Here is a 17,773-nt window from a genome sequence, read left to right on the forward strand (position 1 = left end):
TAAGGAGAGAATGAGCTTCAGGGAGAGAATGAACTTCAGGGAGAGAATGAGCTTCAGGGAGAGAATGAACTTCAGGGAGGGAATGAACTTCAGGGAGAGAATGAACTTCAGGGAGAGAATGAGCTTCAGGGAGAGAATGAACTTCAGGGAGAGAATGAACTTCAGGGAGAGAATGAGCTTCAGGGAGAGAATGAGCTTCAGGGAGAGAATGAACTTCAGGGAGAGAATGAGCTTCAGGGAGAGAATGAACTTCAGGGAGAGAATGAGCTTCAGGGAGAGAATGAACTTCAGGGAGCGAATGAGCTTCAGGGGGAGAATGAACTTCAGGGAGAGAATGAGCTTCAGGGAGAGAATGAACTTCAGGGAGAGAATGAACTTCAGGGAGAGAATGAGCTTCAGGGAGAGAATGAACTTCAGGGAGAGAATGAACTTCAGGGAGAGAATGAGCTTCAGGGAGAGAATGAGCTTCAGGGAGAGAATGAACTTCAGGGAGAGAATGAGCTTCAGGGAGAGAATGAACTTCAGGGAGAGAATGAGCTTCAGGGAGAGAATGAACTTCAGGGAGCGAATGAGCTTCAGGGGGAGAATGAACTTCAGGGAGAGAATGAGCTTCAGGGAGAGAATGAACTTCAGGGAGAGAATGAACTTCAGGGAGAGAATGAGCTTCAGGGAGAGAACGAACTTCAGGGAGAGAATGAACTTCAGGGAGAGAATGAGCTTCAGAAAGAGAATGAACTTCAGGGAGAGAATGAGCTTCAGGGAGAGAATGAAATTCAGGGAGAGAATGAGCTTCAGGGAGAGAATGAACTTCAGGGAGAGAATGAACTTCAGGGAGAGAATGAACTTCAGGGTTAGAATGAACTTTAGGGAGAGAATGAGCTTCAGGGAGAATGAACTTCAGGGAGAGAATGAGCTTCAGGAAGAGAATGAACTTCAGGGAGAGAATGAGCTTCAAGGAGAGAACGAACTTCAGGGAGAGAATGAGCTTCAGAGAGAGAATGAACTTCAGGGAGAGAATGAGCTTCAGGGAGAGAATGAGCTTCAGGGAGAGAATGAGCTTTAGGGAGAGAATGAGCTTCAGGGAGAGAATGAGCTTTAGGGAGAGAATGAGCTTCAGTGAGAGAATGAGGTTCAGGGAGAGAATGAGCTTCAGATAGAGAATGAGATTCAGGGAGAGAATGAGCTTCAGGGAGAGAATGAGCTTCAGGGAGAGAATGAGCTTCAGGGAGAGAATGAGCTTTAGAGAGAGAATGAGCTTCAGGGAGAGAATGAACTTCAGGGAGAGAATGAGCTTCAAGGAGAGAATGAGCTTCAGCTAGAGAATGAGCTTTAGGGAGAGAATGAGCTTCAGGGAGAGAATGAGCTTCAGGCAGAGAATGAGCTTCAGGGAGAGAATGAGCTTCAGGGAGAGAATGAGATTTAGGGAGAGAATGAGCTTCATTGAGAGAATGAACTTCAGGGAGAGAATGAGCTTCAAGGAGAGAATGAGCTTCAGCTAGAGAATGAGCTTCAGGGAGAGAATGAGCTTCAGAGATAGAATGAGCTTTAGGGAGAGAATGAGCTTAAGGGAGAGAATGAACTTCAGGGAGAGAATGAGCTTCAAGGAGAGAATGAGCTTCAGCTAGAGAATGAGCTTCAGGGAGAGAATGAGCTTCAGGGAGAGAATGAGCTTCAGGGAGAGAATGAGCTTCAGTGAGAGAATGAGCTTCAGGGAGAGAATGAGCTTCAGGGAGAGAATGAGCTTCAGAGAGAGAATGAGCTTCAGGGAGAGAAAGAGCTTCAGTGAGAGAATTAGCTTAAGGGAGAGAATGAGCTTCAGGGAGAGAATGAGCTTCAGAGAGAGAATGAGCTTCAGGGAGAGAAAGAGCTTCAGTGAGAGAATTAGCTTAAGGGAGAGAATGAGCTTCAAGGAGAAAATGAGCTTCAGGGAGAGAATGAGCTTCAGGGAGAGAATGAGCTTCAGGGAGAGAATGAGCTTCAGGGAGAGAATGAGCTTCAGATAGAGAATGAGCTTCAGGGAGAGAATGAGCTTCAGGGAGAGAATGAGCTTCAGGAAGAGAATGAGCTTCAGGAAGAGAATGAGCTTCAGGGAGAGAATGAGCTTCAGGGAGAGAATGAGCTTCTGGGAGAGAATGAGCTTTAGGGAGAGAATGAGCATCAGGGAGAGAATGAGCTTCAGGGAGAGAATGAGCTTCAATGAGAAAATGAGCTTCAGTGAGAGAATGAGCTTCAGGGAGAAAATGAGCTTCAGATAGAGAATGAGCTTCAGGGAGAGAATGAGCTTCACGGAGAGAATGAGCTTCAGCAAGAGAATGCGCTTCAGGGAAAGAATGAGCTTCAGGGAGAGAATGAGCTTCAGAGAGAGAATGAGCTTCAGGGAGAGAATGAGCTTCAAGGAGAGAATGAGCTTCAGCTAGAGAATGAGATTCAGGGAGAGAATGAGCTTCAGGGAGAGAATGAGCTTTAGGGAGAGAAGGAGCTTCAGGAGGAGAATGAGCTTCAGGCAGAGAATGAGCTTCAGGGAGAGAATGATCTTCAGGGAGAGAATGAACTTCAGGGAGAGAATGAGCTTCAGGGAGAGAATGAGCTTCAGGGAGAGAATGAACTTCAGGGAGAGAATGAACTTCAGGGAGAGAATGAGCTTCAGGGAGAGAATGAGCGTCAGAGATAGAATGAGCTTTAGGGAGAGTATGAGCTTCAGGGAGAGAATGAACTTCAGGGAGAGAATGAGCTTCAGGGAGAGAATAAGCTTCAGGGAGAGAATGAGCTTCAGGGAGAGAATGAGCTTCAGAGAGAGAATGAGCTTTAGGGAGAGAATGAGCTTCAGGGAGAGAATGAGCTTCAGGGAGAGAATGAGCTTCAGGGAGAGAATGAGCTTTAGCGAGAGAATTATGTTCAGGGAGAGAATGAGCTTCAGGGAGAGAATGAGCTTCAGTGAGAGAATGAGCTTAAGAGAGAGAATGAGCTTCAGGGAGAGAATGAGCTTCAGGGAGAGAATGAGCTTCAGGGAGAGAATGTGCTTCAGGGAGAGAATGAGCTTCAGGGAGATAATGAGTTTCAGGGAGAGAATGAACTTCAGGGAGAGAATGAGCTTCAGCGAGAGAATGAGCTTCAGGGAGAGAATGAGCTTCAGGGAGAGAGTGAGCTTCAGGGAGAAAATGAGGTTCAGAGAGAGAATGAGCTTCAGGGAGAGAATGAACTTCAGGGAGAGAATGAGCTTCAGGGAGAGAATGAGCTTCAGGGAGAGAATGAGCTTCATTGAGAGTATGAGCTTCAGGGAGAGAATGAGCTTCAGAGAGAGAATGAGCTCTAGGGAGAGAATGAGCTTCAGGGAGAGAATGAACTTCAGGAAGAGAATGAGCTTCATTGAGAGAATGAGCTTCAGGGAGAGAATGAGCCTCTGGGAGAGAATGAGCTTCAGAGAGAGAATGAGCTTTAGGGAGAGAATGAGCTTCAGGGAGAGAATGAACTTCAGGGAGAGAATAAGCTTCAGGGAGAGAAGGAGCTTCAGTGAGAGAATGAACTTCAGGGAGAGAATGAGTTTCAGGGAGAGAATGAGCTTCAGTGAGAGAATGAGCTTAAGGGAGAGAATGAGCTTCAGGGAGAGAATGAGCTTCAGGGAGAGAATGAGCTTTAGGGAGAAAATGAACTTCAGGGAGAGAATGAACTTCAGGGAAAGAATGAGCTTCAGGGAGAGAATGAGCTTCAGGGAGAGAATGAACTTCAGGGAGAGAATGAACTTCAGGGAGAGAATGAACTTCAGGGAGAGAATGAGCTTCAGGGAGAGAATGAACTTCAGGGAGAGAATGAACTTCAGGGAGAGAATGAGCTTCAGGGAGAGAATGAGCTTCAGGGAGAGAATGAACTTCAGGGAGAGAATGAGCTTCAGGGAGAGAATGAACTTCAGGGAGAGAATGAGCTTCAGGGAGAGAATGAACTTCAGGGAGCGAATGAGCTTCAGGGGGAGAATGAACTTCAGGGAGAGAATGAGCTTCAGGGAGAGAATGAACTTCAGGGAGAGAATGAACTTCAGGGAGAGAATGAGCTTCAGGGAGAGAATGAACTTCAGGGAGAGAATGAACTTCAGGGAGAGAATGAGCTTCAGGGAGAGAATGAGCTTCAGGGAGAGAATGAACTTCAGGGAGAGAATGAGCTTCAGGGAGAGAATGAACTTCAGGGAGAGAATGAGCTTCAGGGAGAGAATGAACTTCAGGGAGCGAATGAGCTTCAGGGGGAGAATGAACTTCAGGGAGAGAATGAGCTTCAGGGAGAGAATGAACTTCAGGGAGAGAATGAACTTCAGGGAGAGAATGAGCTTCAGGGAGAGAACGAACTTCAGGGAGAGAATGAACTTCAGGGAGAGAATGAGCTTCAGAAAGAGAATGAACTTCAGGGAGAGAATGAGCTTCAGGGAGAGAATGAAATTCAGGGAGAGAATGAGCTTCAGGGAGAGAATGAACTTCAGGGAGAGAATGAACTTCAGGGAGAGAATGAACTTCAGGGTTAGAATGAACTTTAGGGAGAGAATGAGCTTCAGGGAGAATGAACTTCAGGGAGAGAATGAGCTTCAGGAAGAGAATGAACTTCAGGGAGAGAATGAGCTTCAAGGAGAGAACGAACTTCAGGGAGAGAATGAGCTTCAGAGAGAGAATGAACTTCAGGGAGAGAATGAGCTTCAGGGAGAGAATGAGCTTCAGGGAGAGAATGAGCTTTAGGGAGAGAATGAGCTTCAGGGAGAGAATGAGCTTTAGGGAGAGAATGAGCTTCAGTGAGAGAATGAGCTTCAGGGAGAGAATGAGCTTCAGATAGAGAATGAGATTCAGGGAGAGAATGAGCTTCAGGGAGAGAATGAGCTTCAGGGAGAGAATGAGCTTCAGGGAGAGAATGAGCTTTAGAGAGAGAATGAGCTTCAGGGAGAGAATGAACTTCAGGGAGAGAATGAGCTTCAAGGAGAGAATGAGCTTCAGCTAGAGAATGAGCTTTAGGGAGAGAATGAGCTTCAGGGAGAGAATGAGCTTCAGGCAGAGAATGAGCTTCAGGGAGAGAATGAGCTTCAGGGAGAGAATGAGATTTAGGGAGAGAATGAGCTTCATTGAGAGAATGAACTTCAGGGAGAGAATGAGCTTCAAGGAGAGAATGAGCTTCAGCTAGAGAATGAGCTTCAGGGAGAGAATGAGCTTCAGAGATAGAATGAGCTTTAGGGAGAGAATGAGCTTAAGGGAGAGAATGAACTTCAGGGAGAGAATGAGCTTCAAGGAGAGAATGAGCTTCAGCTAGAGAATGAGCTTCAGGGAGAGAATGAGCTTCAGGGAGAGAATGAGCTTCAGGGAGAGAATGAGCTTCAGTGAGAGAATGAGCTTCAGGGAGATAATGAGCTTCAGGGAGAGAATGAGCTTCAGAGAGAGAATGAGCTTCAGGGAGAGAAAGAGCTTCAGTGAGAGAATTAGCTTAAGGGAGAGAATGAGCTTCAGGGAGAGAATGAGCTTCAGAGAGAGAATGAGCTTCAGGGAGAGAAAGAGCTTCAGTGAGAGAATTAGCTTAAGGGAGAGAATGAGCTTCAAGGAGAAAATGAGCTTCAGGGAGAGAATGAGCTTCAGGGAGAGAATGAGCTTCAGGGAGAGAATGAGCTTCAGGGAGAGAATGAGCTTCAGATAGAGAATGAGCTTCAGGGAGAGAATGAGCTTCAGGGAGAGAATGAGCTTCAGGAAGAGAATGAGCTTCAGGAAGAGAATGAGCTTCAGGGAGAGAATGAGCTTCAGGGAGAGAATGAGCTTCTGGGAGAGAATGAGCTTTAGGGAGAGAATGAGCATCAGGGAGAGAATGAGCTTCAGGGAGAGAATGAGCTTCAATGAGAAAATGAGCTTCAGTGAGAGAATGAGCTTCAGGGAGAAAATGAGCTTCAGATAGAGAATGAGCTTCAGGGAGAGAATGAGCTTCACGGAGAGAATGAGCTTCAGCAAGAGAATGCGCTTCAGGGAAAGAATGAGCTTCAGGGAGAGAATGAGCTTCAGAGAGAGAATGAGCTTCAGGGAGAGAATGAGCTTCAAGGAGAGAATGAGCTTCAGCTAGAGAATGAGATTCAGGGAGAGAATGAGCTTCAGGGAGAGAATGAGCTTTAGGGAGAGAAGGAGCTTCAGGAGGAGAATGAGCTTCAGGCAGAGAATGAGCTTCAGGGAGAGAATGATCTTCAGGGAGAGAATGAACTTCAGGGAGAGAATGAGCTTCAGGGAGAGAATGAGCTTCAGGGAGAGAATGAACTTCAGGGAGAGAATGAACTTCAGGGAGAGAATGAGCTTCAGGGAGAGAATGAGCTTCAGAGATAGAATGAGCTTTAGGGAGAGAATGAGCTTCAGGGAGAGAATGAACTTCAGGGAGAGAATGAGTTTCAGGGAGAGAATAAGCTTCAGGGAGAGAATGAGCTTCAGGGAGAGAATGAGCTTCAGGGAGAGAATGAGCTTTAGGGAGAGAATGAGCTTCAGGGAGAGAATGAGCTTCAGGGAGAGAATGAGCTTCAGGGAGAGAATGAGCTTTAGCGAGAGAATTATGTTCAGGGAGAGAATGAGCTTCAGGGAGAGAATGAGCTTCAGTGAGAGAATGAGCTTAAGAGAGAGAATGAGCTTCAGGGAGAGAATGAGCTTCAGGGAGAGAATGAGCTTCAGGGAGAGAATGTGCTTCAGGGAGAGAATGAGCTTCAGGGAGATAATGAGTTTCAGGGAGAGAATGAACTTCAGGGAGAGAATGAGCTTCAGCGAGAGAATGAGCTTCAGGGAGAGAATGAGCTTCAGGGAGAGAGTGAGCTTCAGGGAGAAAATGAGGTTCAGAGAGAGAATGAGCTTCAGGGAGAGAATGAACTTCAGGGAGAGAATGAGCTTCAGGGAGAGAATGAGCTTCAGGGAGAGAATGAGCTTCATTGAGAGTATGAGCTTCAGGGAGAGAATGAGCTTCAGAGAGAGAATGAGCTCTAGGGAGAGAATGAGCTTCAGGGAGAGAATGAACTTCAGGAAGAGAATGAGCTTCATTGAGAGAATGAGCTTCAGGGAGAGAATGAGCCTCTGGGAGAGAATGAGCTTCAGAGAGAGAATGAGCTTTAGGGAGAGAATGAGCTTCAGGGAGAGAATGAACTTCAGGGAGAGAATAAGCTTCAGGGAGAGAAGGAGCTTCAGTGAGAGAATGAACTTCAGGGAGAGAATGAGTTTCAGGGAGAGAATGAGCTTCAGTGAGAGAATGAGCTTAAGGGAGAGAATGAGCTTCAGGGAGAGAATGAGCTTCAGGGAGAGAATGAGCTTTAGGGAGAAAATGAACTTCAGGGAGAGAATGAACTTCAGGGAAAGAATGAGCTTCAGGGAGAGAATGAGCTTCTGGGAGAGAATGAGCTTTAGGGAGAGAATGAGCATCAGGGAGAGAATGAGCTTCAGGGAGAGAATGAGCTTCAATGAGAAAATGAGCTTCAGTGAGAGAATGAGCTTCAGGGAGAAAATGAGCTTCAGATAGAGAATGAGCTTCAGGGAGAGAATGAGCTTCACGGAGAGAATGAGCTTCAGCAAGAGAATGCGCTTCAGGGAAAGAATGAGCTTCAGGGAGAGAATGAGCTTCAGGGAGAGAATGAGCTTCAGGGAGAGAATGAGCTTCAAGGAGAGAATGAGCTTCAGCTAGAGAATGAGATTCAGGGAGAGAATGAGCTTCAGGGAGAGAATGAGCTTTAGGGAGAGAAGGAGCTTCAGGAGGAGAATGAGCTTCAGGCAGAGAATGAGCTTCAGGGAGAGAATGATCTTCAGGGAGAGAATGAACTTCAGGGAGAGAATGAGCTTCAGGGAGAGAATGAGCTTCAGGGAGAGAATGAACTTCAGGGAGAGAATGAACTTCAGGGAGAGAATGAGCTTCAGGGAGAGAATGAGCGTCAGAGATAGAATGAGCTTTAGGGAGAGTATGAGCTTCAGGGAGAGAATGAACTTCAGGGAGAGAATGAGCTTCAGGGAGAGAATAAGCTTCAGGGAGAGAATGAGCTTCAGGGAGAGAATGAGCTTCAGAGAGAGAATGAGCTTTAGGGAGAGAATGAGCTTCAGGGAGAGAATGAGCTTCAGGGAGAGAATGAGCTTCAGGGAGAGAATGAGCTTTAGCGAGAATTATGTTCAGGGAGAGAATGAGCTTCAGGGAGAGAATGAGCTTCAGTGAGAGAATGAGCTTAAGAGAGAGAATGAGCTTCAGGGAGAGAATGAGCTTCAGGGAGAGAATGAGCTTCAGGGAGAGAATGTGCTTCAGGGAGAGAATGAACTTCAGGGAGATAATGAGTTTCAGGGAGAGAATGAACTTCAGGGAGAGAATGAGCTTCAGCGAGAGAATGAGCTTCAGGGAGAGAATGAGCTTCAGGGAGAGAGTGAGCTTCAGGGAGAAAATGAGGTTCAGAGAGAGAATGAGCTTCAGGGAGAGAATGAACTTCAGGGAGAGAATGAGCTTCAGGGAGAGAATGAGCTTCAGGGAGAGAATGAGCTTCAGGGAGAGAATGAGCTTCAGGGAGAGAATGAGCTTCAGAGAGAGAATGAGCTCTAGGGAGAGAATGAGCTTCAGGGAGAGAATGAACTTCAGGAAGAGAATGAGCTTCATTGAGAGAATGAGCTTCAGGGAGAGAATGAGCCTCTGGGAGAGAATGAGCTTCAGAGAGAGAATGAGCTTTAGGGAGAGAATGAGCTTCAGGGAGAGAATGAACTTCAGGGAGAGAATAAGCTTCAGGGAGAGAAGGAGCTTCAGTGAGAGAATGAACTTCAGGGAGAGAATGAGTTTCAGGGAGAGAATGAGCTTCAGTGAGAGAATGAGCTTAAGGGAGAGAATGAGCTTCAGGGAGAGAATGAGCTTCAGGGAGAGAATGAGCTTTAGGGAGAAAATGAACTTCAGGGAGAGAATGAACTTCAGGGAAAGAATGAGCTTCAGGGAGAGAATGAGCTTCAGGGAGAGAATGAGCTTCAGGGAGAGAATGAGCTTCAGAGAGAGAATGAGCTTCAGGGAGAGAATGAACTTCAGGTAGAGAATGAACTTCAGGGAGAGAATGAGCTTCAGGGAGAGAATGGGCTTCAGGGAGAGAATGAGCTTCAGGGAGAGAATGAGCTTCAGAGAGAGAATGAGCTTCAGGGAGAGAAAGAGCTTCAGTGAGAGAATTAGCTTAAGGGAGAGAATGAGCTTCAAGGAGAAAATGAGCTTCAGGGAGAGAATGAGCTTCAGGGAGAGAATGAGCTTCAGGGAGAGAATGAGCTTCAGGGAGAGAATGAGCTTCAGGGAGAGAATGAGCTTCAGGGAGAGAATGAGCTTCAGATAGAGAATGAGCTTCAGGGAGAGAATGAGCTTCAGGGAGAGAATGAGCTTCAGGAAGAGAATGAGCTTCAGGAAGAGAATGAGCTTCAGGGAGAGAATGAGCTTCAGGGAGAGAATGAGCTTCTGGGAGAGAATGAGCTTTAGGGAGAGAATGAGCATCAGGGAGAGAATGAGCTTCAGGGAGAGAATGAGCTTCAATGAGAAAATGAGCTTCAGTGAGAGAATGAGCTTCAGGGAGAAAATGAGCTTCAGATAGAGAATGAGCTTCAGGGAGAGAATGAGCTTCACGGAGAGAATGAGCTTCAGCAAGAGAATGCGCTTCAGGGAAAGAATGAGCTTCAGGGAGAGAATGAGCTTCAGGGAGAGAATGAACTTCAGGGAGAGAATGAGCTTCAAGGAGAGAATGAGCTTCAGCTAGAGAATGAGCTTCAGGGAGAGAATGATCTTCAGGGAGAGAATGAGCTTTAGGGAGAGAATGAGCTTCAGGGGGAGAATGAGCTTCAGGCAGAGAATGAGCTTCAGGGAGAGAATGAGCTTCAGGGAGAGAATGAACTTCAGCGAGAGAATGAGCTTCAGGGAGAGAATGAGCTTCAGGGAGAGAATGAACTTCAGGGAGAGAATGAACTTCAGGGAGAGAATGAGCTTCAGGGAGAGAATGAGCTTCAGAGATAGAATGAGCTTTAGGGAGAGAATGAGCTTCAGGGAGAGAATGAACTTCAGGGAGAGAATGAGCTTCAGGGAGAGAATAAGCTTCAGGGAGAGAATGAGCTTCAGGGAGAGAATGAGCTTCAGGGAGAGAATGAGCTTCAGGGAGAGAATGAGCTTTAGGGAGAGAATGAGCTTCAGGGAGAGAATGAGCTTCAGGGAGAGAATGAGCTTCAGCGAGAGAATTATGTTCAGGGAGAGAATGAGCTTCAGGGAGAGAATGAGCTTCAGTGAGAGAATGAGCTTAAGAGAGAGAATGAGCTTCAGGGAGAGAATGAGCTTCAGGGAGAGAATGAGCTTCAGGGAGAGAATTAGCTTCAGGGAGTGAATGAGTTTCAGGGAGAGAATGAACTTCAGGGAGATAATGAGCTTCAGCGAGAGAATGAGCTTCAGGGAGAGAATGAGCTTCAGGGAGACAATGAGGTTCAGAGAGAGAATGAGCTTCAGGGAGAGAATGAACTTCAGGGAGAGAATGAGCTTCAGGGAGAGAATGAGCTTCATTGAGAGTATGAGCTTCAGGGAGAGAATGAGCTTCAGGGAGAGAATGAGCTTCAGAGAGAGAATGAGCTCTAGGGAGAGAATGAGGTTCAGGGAGAGAATGAACTTCAGGAAGAGAATGAGCTTCATTGAGGGAATGAGCTTCAGGGAGAGAATGAGCTTCTGGGAGAGAATGAGCTTCAGAGAGAGAATGAGCTTTAGGGAGAGAATGAGCTTCAGGGAGAGAATGAACTTCAGGGAGAGAATAAGCTTCAGGGAGAGAATGAGCTTCAGTGAGAGAATGAACTTCAGGGAGAGAATGAGTTTCAGGGAGAGAATGAGCTTCAGTGAGAGAATGAGCTTAAGGGAGAGAATGAGCTTCAGGGAGAGAATGAGCTTCAGGGAGAGAATGAGCTTTAGGGAGAAAATGAACTTCAGGGAGAGAATGAACTTCAGGGAAAGAATGAGCTTCAGGGAGAGAATGAGCTTCAGGGAGAGAATGAGCTTCAGAGAGAGAATGAGCTTCAGGGAGAGAATGAACTTCAGTTAGAGAATGAACTTCAGGGAGAGAATGAGCTTCAGGGAGAGAATGGGCTTCAGGGAGAGAATGAGCTTCAGGGAGAGAATGAGCTTCAGTGAGACAATGAGCTTCAGGGAGAGAAAGAGCTTTAGGAGAGAATGAGCTTTAGGGAGAGAATGAGCTTCAGGGAGAGAATGAACTTCAGGGAGAGAATGAGCTTCAAGGAAAGAATGAGCTTCAGGGAGAGAACGAGCTTCAGTGAAAGAATGAGCTTCAGGGAGAGAATGAGCTTCAGAGAGAGAATGAGCTTCAGGGAGAGAATGAGCTTCAGGGAGAGAATGAACTTCAGGGAGAGAATGAGCTTCAGGGAGAGAATGAGCTTCAGGGAGAGAATGAACTTCAGGTAGAGAATGAGCTTCATTGAGAGAATGAGCTTCAGGGAGAGAATGAGCTTCAGGGAGAGAATGAGCTTCAGGGAGAGAATGAGCTTCAGGGAGAGAATGAGCTTCAGGGAGAGAATGAGCTTCAGGGAGAGAATGAGCTTCAGGGAGAGAATGAACTACAGGGAGACAATGAGCTTCAGGGAGAGAATGAGCTTCAGGGAGAGAATGAGCTTCAGGGAGAGAATGAACTTCAGGGAGAAAATGAGCTTCATTGAGAGAATGAGCTTCAGGGAGAGAATGAGCTTCAGGGAGAGAATGAACTTCAGGGAGAGAAAGAGCTTCAGGGAGAGAATGAGCTTCAGGGATAGGATGAGCTTCAGGGAGAGAATGAGCTTCAGGGAGAGAATGAGCTTCAGGGAGAGAATGAGCTTCAGGGAGAGAATGAGCTTCAGGGAGAGACTGAACTTCAGGGAGAGAATGAGCTTCAGGGAGAGAATGAGCTTCAGGGAGGGAACGAGCTTCAGGGAGAGAATGAACTTCAGGGAGAGAATGAGCTTCAGGGATAGAATGAACTTCAGGGAGAAAATGAGCTTCATTGAGAGAATGAGCTTCAGGGAGATAATGAGCTTCAGGGAGAGAATGAGCTTCTGGGACAGAATGAACTTCAGGGAGAGAAAGAGCTTCAGGGAGAGAATGAGCTTCAGAGAGAGAATGTGCTTCAGGGAGAGAATGAGCTTCAGGGAGAGAATGAGCTTCAGGGAGAGAATGAGCTTCAGGGAGAGACTGAACTTCAGGGAGAGAATGAGCTTCAGGGAGAGAATGAGCTTCAGGGAGGGAACGAGCTTCAGGGAGAGAATGAACTTCAGGGAGAGAATGAGCTTCAGGGAGAGAATGAACTTCAGGGAGAAAATGAGCTTCATTGAGAGAATGAGCTTCAGGGAGAGAATGAGCTTCAGGGAGAGAATGAACTTCAGGGAGAGAAAGAGCTTCAGGGAGAGAATGAGCTTCAGAGAGAGAATGAGCTTCAGGGAGAGAATGAGCTTCAGGGAGAGAATGAGCTTCAGGGAGAGAATGAGCTTCAGGGAGAGAATGAGCTTCAGGGAGAGACTGAACTTCAGGGAGAGAATGAGCTTCAGGGAGAGAATGAGCTTCAGTGAGAGAATGAGCTTAAGAGAGAGAATGAGCTTCAGGGAGAGAATGAGCTTCAGGGAGAGAATGAGCTTCAGGGAGAGAATGTGCTTCAGGGAGAGAATGAGCTTCAGGGAGATAATGAGTTTCAGGGAGAGAATGAACTTCAGGGAGAGAATGAGCTTCAGCGAGAGAATGAGCTTCAGGGAGAGAATGAGCTTCAGGGAGAGAATGAACTTCAGGGAGAAAATGAGCTTCATTGAGAGAATGAGCTTCAGGGAGATAATGAGCTTCAGGGAGAGAATGAGCTTCAGGGAGAGAATGAACTTCAGGGAGAGAAAGAGCTTCAGGGAGAGAATGAGCTTCAGAGAGAGAATGTGCTTCAGGGAGAGAATGAGCTTCAGGGAGAGAATGAGCTTCAGGGAGAGAATGAGCTTCAGGGAGAGACTGAACTTCAGGGAGAGAATGAGCTTCAGGGAGAGAATGAGCTTCAGTGAGAGAATGAGCTTAAGAGAGAGAATGAGCTTCAGGGAGAGAATGAGCTTCAGGGAGAGAATGAGCTTCAGGGAGAGAATGTGCTTCAGGGAGAGAATGAGCTTCAGGGAGATAATGAGTTTCAGGGAGAGAATGAACTTCAGGGAGAGAATGAGCTTCAGCGAGAGAATGAGCTTCAGGGAGAGAATGAGCTTCAGGGAGAGAGTGAGCTTCAGGGAGAAAATGAGGTTCAGAGAGAGAATGAGCTTCAGGGAGAGAATGAACTTCAGGGAGAGAATGAGCTTCAGGGAGAGAATGAGCTTCAGGGAGAGAATGAGCTTCATTGAGAGTATGAGCTTCAGGGAGAGAATGAGCTTCAGAGAGAGAATGAGCTCTAGGGAGAGAATGAGCTTCAGGGAGAGAATGATCTTCAGGAAGAGAATGAGCTTCATTGAGAGAATGAGCTTCAGGGAGAGAATGAGCTTCTGGGAGAGAATGAGCTTCAGAGAGAGAATGAGCTTTAGGGAGAGAATGAGCTTCAGGGAGAGAATGAACTTCAGGGAGAGAATAAGCTTCAGGGAGAGAATGAGCTTCAGTGAGAGAATGAACTTCAGGGAGAGAATGAGCTTCAGGGAGAGAATGAGCTTCAGTGAGAGAATGAGCTTAAGGGAGAGAATGAGCTTCAGGGAGAGAATGAGCTTCAGGGAGAGAATGAGCTTCAGGGAGAAAATGAACTTCAGGGAGAGAATGAGCTTAAGGGAAAGAATGAGCTTCAGGGAGAGAATGAGCTTCAGGGAGAGAATGAGCTTCAGGGAGAGAATGAGCTTCAGAGAGAGAATGAGCTTCAGGGAGAGAATGAACTTCAGGTAGAGAATGAACTTCAGGGAGAGAATGAGCTTCAGGGAGAGAATGAGCTTCAGGGAGAGAATAAGCTTCAGTGAGAGAATGAGCTTCAGGGAGAGAAAGAGCTTCAGGAGAGAATGAGCTTTAGGGAGAGAATGAGCTTCAGGGAGAGAATGAACTTCAGGGAGAGAATGAGCTTCAAGGAAAGAATGAGCTTCAGGGAGAGAACGAGCTTCAGTGAGAGAATGAGCTTCAGGGAGAGAATGAGCTTCAGAGACAGAATGAGCTTCAGGGAGAGAATGAACTTCAGGGAGAGAATGAGCTTCAGGGAGAGAATGAACTTCAGGGAGAGAATGAGCTTCAGGGAGAGAATGAGCTTCAGGGAGAGAGTGAACTTCAGGTAGAGAATGAGCTTCAGGGAGAGAATGAGCTTCAGGGAGAGAATGAGCTTCAGGGAGAGAATGAGCTTCAGGGAGAGAATGAGCTTCAGGGAGAGAATGAGCTTCAGGGAGAGAATGAACTTCAGGGAGAGAATGAGCTTCAGGGAGAGAATGAACTTCAGGGAGACAATGAGCTTCAGGGAGAGAATGAGCTTCAGGGAGAGAATGAGCTTCAGGGAGAGAATGAACTTCAGGGAGAAAATGAGCTTCATTGAGAGAATGAGCTTCAGGGAGAGAATGAGCTTCAGGGAGAGAATGAGCTTCAGGGAGAGAATGAACTTCAGGGAGATAAAGAGCTTCAGGGAGAGAATGAGATTCAGAGAGAGAATGAGCTTCAGGGAGAGAATGAGCTTCAGGGAGAGAATGAGCTTCAGGGAGAGAATGAGCTTCAGGGAGAGACTGAACTTCAGGGAGAGAATGAGCTTCAGGGAGAGAATGAGCTTCAGTGAGAGAATGAGCTTAAGAGAGAGAATGAGCTTCAGGGAGAGAATGACCTTCAGGGAGAGAATGAGCTTCAGGGAGAGAATGTGCTTCAGGGAGAGAATGAGCTTCAGGGAGATAATGAGTTTCAGGGAGAGAATGAACTTCAGGGAGAGAATGAGCTTCAGCGAGAGAATGAGCTTCAGGGAGAGAATGAGCTTCAGGGAGAGAGTGAGCTTCAGGGAGAAAATGAGGTTCAGAGAGAGAATGAGCTTCAGGGAGAGAATGAACTTCAGGGAGAGAATGAGCTTCAGGGAGAGAATGAGCTTCAGGGAGAGAATGAGCTTCATTGAGAGTATGAGCTTCAGGGAGAGAATGAGCTTCAGAGAGAGAATGAGCTCTAGGGAGAGAATGAGCTTCAGGGAGAGAATGAACTTCAGGAAGAGAATGAGCTTCATTGAGAGAATGAGCTTCAGGGAAAGAATGAGCTTCTGGGAGAGAATGAGCTTCAGAGAGAGAATGAGCTTTAGGGAGAGAATGAGCTTCAGGGAGAGAATGAACTTCAGGGAGAGAATAAGCTTCAGGGAGAGAATGAGCTTCAGTGAGAGAATGAACTTCAGGGAGAGAATGAGTTTCAGGGAGAGAATGAGCTTCAGTGAGAGAATGAGCTTAAAGGAGAGAATGAGCTTCAGGGAGAGAATTAGCTTCAGGGAGAGAATGAGCTTCAGGGAGAAAATGAACTTCAGGGAGAGAATGAACTTCAGGGAAAGAATGAGCTTCAGGGAGAGAATGAGCTTCAGGGAGAGAATGAGCTTCAGGGAGAGAATGAGCTTCAGAGAGAGAATGAGCTTCAGGGAGAGAATGAACTTCAGGTAGAGAATGAACTTCAGGGAGAGAATGAGCTTCAGGGAGAGAATGAGCTTCAGGGAGAGAATGAGCTTCAGGGAGAGAAAGAGCTTTAGGAGAGAATGAGCTTTAGGGAGAGAATGAACTTCAGGGAGAGAATGAGCTTCAAGGAAAGAATGAGCTTCAGGGAGAGAACGAGCTTCAGTGAAAGAATGAGCTTCAGGGAGAGAATGAGCTTCAGAGAGAGAATGAGCTTCAGGGAGAGAATGAACTTCAGGGAGAGAATGAGCTTCAGGGAGAGAATGAACTTCAGGGAGAGAATGAGCTTCAGGGAGAGAATGAGCTTCAGGGAGAGAATGAACTTCAGGTAGAGAATGAGCTTCAGTGAGAGAATGAGCTTCAGGGAGAGAATGAGCTTCAGGGAGAGAATGAGCTTCAGGGAGAGAATGAGCTTCAGGGAGAGAATGAGCTTCAGGGAGAGAATGAGCTTCAGGGAGAGAATGAACTTCAGGGAGACAATGAGCTTCAGGGAGAGAATGAGCTTCAGGGAGAGAATGAGCTTCAGGGAGAGAATGAACTTCAGGGAGAAAATGAGCTTCATTGAGAGAATGAGCTTCAGGGAGAGAATGAGCTTCAGGGAGAGAATGAGCTTCAGGGAGAGAATGAACTTCAGGGAGAGAAAGAGCTTCAGGGAGAGAATGAGCTTCAGGGATAGGATGAGCTTCAGGGAGAGAATGAGCTTCAGGGAGAGAATGAGCTTCAGGGAGAGAATGAGCTTCAGGGAGAGACTGAACCTCAGGGAGAGAATGAGCTTCAGGGAGAGAATGAGCTTCAGGGAGGGAACGAGCTTCAGGGAGAGAATGAACTTCAGGGAGAGAATGAGCTTCAGGGAGAGAATGAACTTCAGGGAGAAAATGAGCTTCATTGAGAGAATGAGCTTCAGGGAGAGAATGAGCTTCAGGGAGAGAATGAGATTCAGGGAGAGAATGAACTTCAGGTAGAGAAAGAGCTTCAGGGAGAGAATGAGCTTCAGGGAGGGAACGAGCTTCAGGGAGATAATGAACTTCAGGGAGAGAATGAGCTTCAGTGAGAGAATGAACTTCAGGGAGAGAATGAGCTTAAGGGAGAGAATGAGCTTCAATGAGAGAAGGAGCTTCAGGGAGAGAATGAGCTTCAAGGAGAGAATGAACTTCAAGGAGAGAATGAGCTTCAGCGAGAGAATGAGCTTCAGGGAGAGAATGAACTTCAGGGAGAGAATGAGCTTCAGGGAGAGAATGAGCTTCATTGAGAGAATGAGCTTCAGGGAGAGAATGAACTTCAGGGAGAGAATGAGCTTCAGGGAGAGAATGAACTTCAGGGAGAGAATGATCTTCAGGGAGAGAATGAGCTTCAGGGAGAGAATGAGCTTCAGGGAGAGAATGAGCTTCAGTGAGTGAGAGAATGAGGTTCAGTGAAAGAATGAGGTTCAGTGAGTGAGAGGAAGTCTTTGTGATGCTAGTCCATTGCCTCTCTCCTGCCATCTGTTGGCTGTGTTGAGTAACACCCTGGTGGTGATTGTGGTGAGGGGGGGGGAGAGGATAGCGGTGGTGGTGGTGAGAGGGGGAGAGGGTAAGGGTATTGGTTATGGTGGCGGTGGTGGTGTTGGTGATGACGGTGGTGGTGATAGTGATGGTGGTGATAGTGGTGGTGGTGATGATAGTAGTTGTGATGATGGTGATAGTGGTTGTGGTGATGATAGTGGTGGTGGTGGTGATAGTGGTGGTGGTGATGATAGTGGTGGTGGTGGTGATGATAGTGGTGGTGGTGATGATAGTGGTGGTGGTGATAGTGGTGGTGGTGATAGTGTTGGTGATGATAGTGGTGGTGGTGATAGTGGTGGTGGTGATAGTGTTGGTGATGATAGTGGTGGTGGTGATAGTGGTGGTGGTGATGATAGTGGTGGTGGTGATATATATATATATATATATATATATATATATATATATATATATATATATATATATATATATATATATATATATATATATATATATATATATATATATATATATATTTATAAAAGAAGAAGAATATGATGACACTGTGCTTTTGGGAGATTCTGAAGAGAAGTTGCAGAGGTTCGTGGATGAGTTTGGTAGGGTATGTAAAAGAAGAAAATTAAAAGTGAATATAGGAAAGAGTATGGTGATGGGGATAACAAAAAAAAAAATAGGTAACGAGAGATTAGATACCAG

Source organism: Cherax quadricarinatus, chromosome 40 (genome assembly GCF_038502225.1).
Source record: "Cherax quadricarinatus isolate ZL_2023a chromosome 40, ASM3850222v1, whole genome shotgun sequence".
Classification (NCBI taxonomy): domain Eukaryota; kingdom Metazoa; phylum Arthropoda; class Malacostraca; order Decapoda; family Parastacidae; genus Cherax; species Cherax quadricarinatus.